We start from the raw sequence: 7,500 nt of genomic DNA on the forward strand, positions 1-7,500 counted from the left end.
ATGTCGTACCGTAACCTAACCTATGTCGTACCGTAACCTAACCTATGTCGTACCGTAACCTAACCTATGTCGTACCGTAACCTAACCTATGTCGTACCGTAACCTAACCTATGTCGTACCGTAACCTAACCTATGTCGTACCTTAACCTAACCTATGTCGTACCTTAACCTAACCTATGTCGTACCTTAACCTAACCTATGTCGTACCTTAACCTAACCTATGTCGTACCTTAACCTAACCTATGTCGTACCTTAACCTAACCTATGTCGTACCTTAACCTAACCTATGTCGTACCTTAACCTAACCTATGTCGTACCTTAACCTAACCTATGTCGTACCTTAACCTAACCTATGTCGTACCTTAACCTAACCTATGTCGTACCTTAACCTAACCTATGTCGTACCTTAACCTAACCTATGTCGTACCTTAACCTAACCTATGTCGTACCTTAACCTAACCTATGTCGTACCTTAACCTAACCTATGTCGTACCTTAACCTAACCTATGTCGTACCTTAACCTAACCTATGTCGTACCTTAACCTAACCTATGTCGTACCTTAACCTAACCTATGTCGTACCTTAACCTAACCTATGTCGTACCTTAACCTAACCTATGTCGTACCTTAACCTAACCTATGTCGTACCTTAACCTAACCTATGTCGTACCTTAACCTAACCTATGTCGTACCTTAACCTAACCTATGTCGTACCTTAACCTAACCTATGTCGTACCTTAACCTAACCTATGTCGTACCTTAACCTAACCTATGTCGTACCTTAACCTAACCTATGTCGTACCTTAACCTAACCTATGTCGTACCTTAACCTAACCTGTATTGCGCCTTAACCTAACCTGTATTGCGCCTTAACCTAACCTGTATTGCGCCTTAACGTAACCTGTATTGCGCCTTAACGTAACCTGTATTGCGCCTTAACGTAACCTGTATTGCGCCTTAACGTAACCTGTATTGCGCCTTAACGTAACCTGTATTGCGCCTTAACGTAACCTGTATTGCGCCTTAACGTAACCTGTATTGCGCCTTAACGTAACCTGTATTGCGCCTTAACGTAACCTGTATTGCGCCTTAACGTAACCTGTATTGCGCCTTAACGTAACCTGTATTGCGCCTTAACGTAACCTGTATTGCGCCTTAACGTAACCTGTATTGCGCCTTAACGTAACCTGTATTGCGCCTTAACGTAACCTGTATTGCGCCTTAACGTAACCTGTATTGCGCCTTAACGTAACCTGTATTGCGCCTTAACGTAACCTGTATTGCGCCTTAACGTAACCTGTATTGCGCCTTAACGTAACCTGTATTGCGCCTTAACGTAACCTGCATTGCGCCTTAACGTAACCTGCATTGCGCCTTAACGTAACCTGTATTGCGCCTTAACGTAACCTGTATTGCGCCTTAACGTAACCTGTATTGCGCCTTAACGTAACCTGTATTGCGCCTTAACGTAACCTGTATTGCGCCTTAACGTAACCTGTATTGCGCCTTAACGTAACCGATATTGCGCCTTAACGTAACCTATATTGCGCCGTAACGTAACCTATATTGCGCCGTAACGTAACCCACATTGCCCCTTAACGTAACCCACATTGCCCCTTAACGTAACCCACATTGCCCCTTAACGTAACCCAACACACGTTGGGCCTTAACCCAACACACGTTGGGCCTTAACCCAACACACGTTGGGCCTTAACCCAACACACGTTGGGCCTTAACCCAACACACGTTGGGCCTTAACCCAACACACGTTGGGCCTTAACCCAACACACGTTGGGCCTTAACCCAACACACGTTGGGCCTTAACCCAACACACGTTGGGCCTTAACCCAACACACGTTGGGCCTTAACCCAACACACGTTGGGCCTTAACCCAACACACGTTGGGCCTTAACCCAACACACGTTGGGCCTTAACCCAACACACGTTGGGCCTTAACCCAACACACGTTGGGCCTTAACCTGCTCTGTAATTGTCATACGACGCGTTAAATTAGTGTAGTGTTGCCTAACTGCAACCCCCGCAATATAGTTTGCTACTCGCACTGCCCGGTCCCCAGTGTATCGCTTCATGTTAAACACCTTGCAGCTATACACTGTAATGTGGATGGCAGCAGGACGTACATGCTCAATGCCCTTTGCAGTTGTTCATTGGCATTTGCAGTTGTTCATTGGCATTCGCATGTGCGAAGCACTTAGCCTACGCTGTGGTACGGCCTGTGTCAACTGTCCGCTGATGTTGTACGTCCAAATCACACACTGTACTGCACATTGGTCCTCATGTACTGAATGATACATCGTGGTACATGTGACCGTACAACGACTGCGCCAACAACGGCGAACCATGCGGTCCAAATGTTGTGCACTCAGCTACGTGTCGTCTCCCTATAAGAGCTGGATTGCAGTGTGGTATGCCCTGGATGGCGATCAGCATGAGCCGTCTGTTGATGTAGTGGCGCGTGTTGTCAGACGTAGTCGTCTCTTCTCACACACCGTGATAGCATGGTGCACTGCGTTCCACATCTGCGACATGCGACAGAGGCCGGTTGACAGTCGTTCGCGCAATGGACATCGCATACGTACGGGGGCCACCTTCCACGTGTTCGCGAAGCGTGCACATGTTGTTGCGTGTATGTGGGCAGACATAGTGTGTCGTGACACCTGACACAGGCATGCAACAATCGTTGAATTTGCAAATGGCGATGGACGCCTACGTTTGCTGGTGACGTTATGCAAATGAACAACTGGTAAACCGTTGTGGTGCGGTTGTTCTCGCTAGAGGTGAATCAGTGATGGCGACGATCGGTTGAGCTACCAACCGGTTGTTCCAGCGATACCCACCATGCCCACGAACGTGAATGGCATCTGGGTGTGAAGCGATACGCGGCGGTGGCTGGGTGGGACCGTCCCCGGCCGGTGAGGGGGGGGCCTCCCGGCGTGCTGGCCGCGCGGTGCGTGGGCGCACGCGCTACAGCCGGCTGGTGGGGGCGGCCAGTGGCAGGCGCGCCGGCCGACGGAGGCGGCAGGCGGCGCAGCTGCGCGCCGGCGCACCCTGCACGCGGCGCCGTGCGGCCAAAGTAGGTCCTCGCGGGCCCGGTGCGAAGCGCGGTGGACATCTGCAGTGTGCTGGTCCGATTGAGGACTGTGTGCGCTGAGGATGCGCCGCCGCCCGGCGCTCGGCGCCGCGACGCCGTCTGCTGCTCGGTCGCCTCTGCGGTTCTCGCAGGTGGTTTGTATCGCAGCTGTGCGGACGTGTTGGCGCGTGCGCTGTGCTGGGAGAGTTCGCTTCGGCACCCAAGTGGGGCTTTTGTCCTTCTGTGGCGCTGGCGTTGGAGCTGCCGGTCACCGTAGGTGGCGCGTGTTGTCTCCCGCCGGCAATGCCACGACAGCACGCTCCCGGGCCTCTGTCGGCAGCGGCAAGCTCAGTTGGGAGCACGGGTGGTCGCACCTAAAGCGTCTACTCGCCAAACTCCGGGCGATTGCGCCTCTCTCGAACCCGACCAAGTACTTAGGACGGCGCTGCGCGCCGCCGGGACCTGAGAGGGTTTCGAGGTGTATTGTGCAGGGGAGCTCAGCCTCCTCCTGTTTGCAGAATAATTGAGCGGACGCTTGCGTGTTCGCGCGGGCCCCCGGGACACACTCCCGGGCGGCCGGCTGCTCAGCTCTAGTTGACGCAGCTCCCTGGTTGATCCTGCCAGTAGTCATATGCTTGTCTCAAAGATTAAGCCATGCATGTCTCAGTACAAGCCGCATTAAGGTGAAACCGCGAATGGCTCATTAAATCAGTTATGGTTCCTTAGATCGTACCCACGTTACTTGGATAACTGTGGTAATTCTAGAGCTAATACATGCAAACAGAGTCCCGACCAGAGATGGAAGGGACGCTTTTATTAGATCAAAACCAATCGGTCGGCTCGTCCGGTCCGTTTGCCTTGGTGACTCTGAATAACTTTGGGCTGATCGCACGGTCCTCGTACCGGCGACGCATCTTTCAAATGTCTGCCTTATCAACTGTCGATGGTAGGTTCTGCGCCTACCATGGTTGTAACGGGTAACGGGGAATCAGGGTTCGATTCCGGAGAGGGAGCCTGAGAAACGGCTACCACATCCAAGGAAGGCAGCAGGCGCGCAAATTACCCACTCCCGGCACGGGGAGGTAGTGACGAAAAATAACGATACGGGACTCATCCGAGGCCCCGTAATCGGAATGAGTACACTTTAAATCCTTTAACGAGTATCTATTGGAGGGCAAGTCTGGTGCCAGCAGCCGCGGTAATTCCAGCTCCAATAGCGTATATTAAAGTTGTTGCGGTTAAAAAGCTCGTAGTTGGATTTGTGTCCCACGCTGTTGGTTCACCGCCCGTCGGTGTTTAACTGGCATGTATCGTGGGACGTCCTGCCGGTGGGGCGAGCCGAAGGCGTGCGACGCGCCTCGTGCGTGCTCGTGCGTCCCGAGGCGGACCCCGTTGCAATCCTACCAGGGTGCTCTTGAGTGAGTGTCTCGGTGGGCCGGCACGTTTACTTTGAACAAATTAGAGTGCTTAAAGCAGGCAAGCCCGCCTGAATACTGTGTGCATGGAATAATGGAATAGGACCTCGGTTCTATTTTGTTGGTTTTCGGAACCCGAGGTAATGATTAATAGGGACAGGCGGGGGCATTCGTATTGCGACGTTAGAGGTGAAATTCTTGGATCGTCGCAAGACGAACAGAAGCGAAAGCATTTGCCAAGTATGTTTTCATTAATCAAGAACGAAAGTTAGAGGGTTCGAAGGCGATCAGATACCGCCCTAGTTCTAACCATAAACGATGCCAGCCAGCGATCCGCCGCAGTTCCTCCGATGACTCGGCGGGGCAGCCTCCGGAAACCAAAGCTTTTGGGTTCCGGGGGAAGTATGGTTGCAAAGCTGAAACTTAAAGGAATTGACGGAAGGGCACCACCAGGAGTGGAGCCTGCGGGCTTAATTTGACTCAACACGGGAAACCTCACCAGGCCCGGACACCGGAAGGATTGACAGATTGATAGCTCTTTCTTGATTCGGTGGGTGGTGGTGCATGGCCGTTCTTAGTTGGTGGAGCGATTTGTCTGGTTAATTCCGATAACGAACGAGACTCTAGCCTGCTAACTAGTCGCGTGACATCCTTCGTGCTGTCAGCGATTACTTTTCTTCTTAGAGGGACAGGCGGCTTCTAGCCGCACGAGATTGAGCAATAACAGGTCTGTGATGCCCTTAGATGTTCTGGGCCGCACGCGCGCTACACTGAAGGAATCAGCGTGTCTTCCTAGGCCGAAAGGTCGGGGTAACCCGCTGGAACCTCCTTCGTGCTAGGGATTGGGGCTTGCAATTGTTCCCCATGAACGAGGAATTCCCAGTAAGCGCGAGTCATAAGCTCGCGTTGAATACGTCCCTGCCCTTTGTACACACCGCCCGTCGCTACTACCGATTGAATGATTTAGGTGAGGTCTTCGGACTGGTACGCGGCATTGACTCTGTCGTTGCCGATGCTACCGGAAAGATGACCAAACTTGATCATTTAGAGGAAGTAAAAGTCGTAACAAGGTTTCCGTAGGTGAACCTGCGGAAGGATCATTACCGACTAGACTGCATGTCGTTCGATGTGCGTGTCGTGTCGCGCAACACGCTACCTGTACGGCTCGCAGTAGCCGTGCGCCGCGTGCGGAACCACGCGTGCTTCTCAAAACTAACGCCAATGTTGTGTGGTACGAGCGCTGAAGCGCTGGAGCGGCTGGCCTGCGGCACCTGGCGCCTGGCGCCGGTTTTGAATGACTTTCGCCCGACTGCCTGTCCGCTCCGGTGTGGAGCCGTACGACGCCCATCGGCCGTGAGGCCGTTGGACACAGAACGCTTGAACAGGGGCCGCCACACGCCTACGTCCCGCCTATGCAACTGTCTTGAAAGAGACAGTGGAAACTAAGAAAAGATCACCCCAGGACGGTGGATCACTCGGCTCGTGGGTCGATGAAGAACGCAGCAAATTGCGCGTCGACATGTGAACTGCAGGACACATGAACATCGACGTTTCGAACGCACATTGCGGTCCATGGATTCCGTTCCCGGGCCACGTCTGGCTGAGGGTCGGCTACGTATACTGAAGCGCGCGGCGTTTGCCCCGCTTCGCAGACCTGGGAGCGTCGCGGCCGCCTGTGGGGCCGGCCGCGCCTCCTGAAACGTGCGATGCGCGCCCGTCGCCTGGCGGTTCGCATACCGGTACTTACTCGGTAGCGTGCACAGCCGGCTGGCGGTGTGGCGTGCGACACCTCGTACAACGACCTCAGAGCAGGCGAGACTACCCGCTGAATTTAAGCATATTACTAAGCGGAGGAAAAGAAACTAACAAGGATTCCCCCAGTAGCGGCGAGCGAACAGGGAAGAGTCCAGCACCGAACCCCGCAGGCTGCCGCCTGTCGTGGCATGTGGTGTTTGGGAGGGTCCACTACCCCCGACGCCTCGCGCCGAGCCCAAGTCCAACTTGAATGAGGCCACGGCCCGTAGAGGGTGCCAGGCCCGTAGCGGCCGGTGCGAGCGTCGGCGGGACCTCTCCTTCGAGTCGGGTTGCTTGAGAGTGCAGCTCCAAGTGGGTGGTAAACTCCATCTGAGACTAATATGACCACGAGACCGATAGCGAACAAGTACCGTGAGGGAAAGTTGAAAAGAACTTTGAAGAGAGAGTTCAAAAGTACGTGAAACCGTTCTGGGGTAAACGTGAGAAGTCCGAAAGGTCGAACGGGGTGAGATTCACGCCCATCCGGCCACAGGCCTTCCGCCCTCGGCAGATGGGGCCGGCCGCCCGCGCGGAGCAATCCGCGGCGGGGTCGTGTCCGGTTGCCTTTCCACTCGCCGCGGGGTGGGGCCGTTCCGGTGTGCGGTGGGCCGCACTTCTCCCCTAGTAGGACGTCGCGACCCGCTGGGTGCCGGCCTACGGCCCGGGTGCGCAGCCTGTCCTTCCGCGGGCCTCGGTTCGCGTCTGTTGGGCAGAGCCCCGGTGTCCTGGCTGGCTGCCCGGCGGTATATCTGGAGGAGTCGATTCGCCCCTTTGGGCGCTCGGGCTCCCGGCAAGCGCGCGCGGTTCTTCCCGGATGACGGACCTACCTGGCCCGGCCCCGGACCCGCGCCGCTGTTGGCTCGGGATGCTCTCGGGCGGAATAATCGCTCCCGTCAGCGGCGCTTCAGCTTTGGACAATTTCACGACCCGTCTTGAAACACGGACCAAGGAGTCTAACATGTGCGCGAGTCATTGGGCTGTACGAAACCTAAAGGCGTAATGAAAGTGAAGGTCTCGCCTTGCGCGGGCCGAGGGAGGATGGGGCTTCCCCGCCCTTCACGGGGCGGCGGCCTCCGCACTCCCGGGGCGTCTCGTCCTCATTGCGAGGTGAGGCGCACCTAGAGCGTACACGTTGGGACCCGAAAGATGGTGAACTATGCCTGGCCAGGACGAAGTCAGGGGAAACCCTGATGGAGGTCCG

General features: G+C 55.0%; 3 non-coding genes across 3 annotated transcripts in view; all 3 read left to right on the forward strand.

Moving 5' to 3' along the window:
• The first annotated feature begins 3,694 nt into the window (after positions 1 to 3,694).
• On the forward strand, positions 3,695 to 5,608 carry LOC124585267. Its single transcript, XR_006974837.1, has one exon. It is a non-coding gene; the product is annotated as a small subunit ribosomal RNA (ribosomal RNA).
• Positions 5,609 to 5,960: 352 nt separating this feature from the next.
• On the forward strand, positions 5,961 to 6,115 carry LOC124585261. Its single transcript, XR_006974831.1, has one exon. It is a non-coding gene; the product is annotated as a 5.8S ribosomal RNA (ribosomal RNA).
• Positions 6,116 to 6,303: 188 nt separating this feature from the next.
• The window catches only part of LOC124585272, a 4,226-nt gene continuing 3,029 nt past the window's right edge, over positions 6,304 to 7,500 (forward strand). Inside the window, exon 1 of the ribosomal RNA XR_006974841.1 lies at positions 6,304 to 7,500. This exon is cut by the window's right edge and continues 3,029 nt beyond it. This is a non-coding gene — a ribosomal RNA (large subunit ribosomal RNA).

Source organism: Schistocerca americana, unplaced genomic scaffold (genome assembly GCF_021461395.2).
Source record: "Schistocerca americana isolate TAMUIC-IGC-003095 unplaced genomic scaffold, iqSchAmer2.1 HiC_scaffold_492, whole genome shotgun sequence".
NCBI lineage: Eukaryota > Metazoa > Arthropoda > Insecta > Orthoptera > Acrididae > Schistocerca > Schistocerca americana.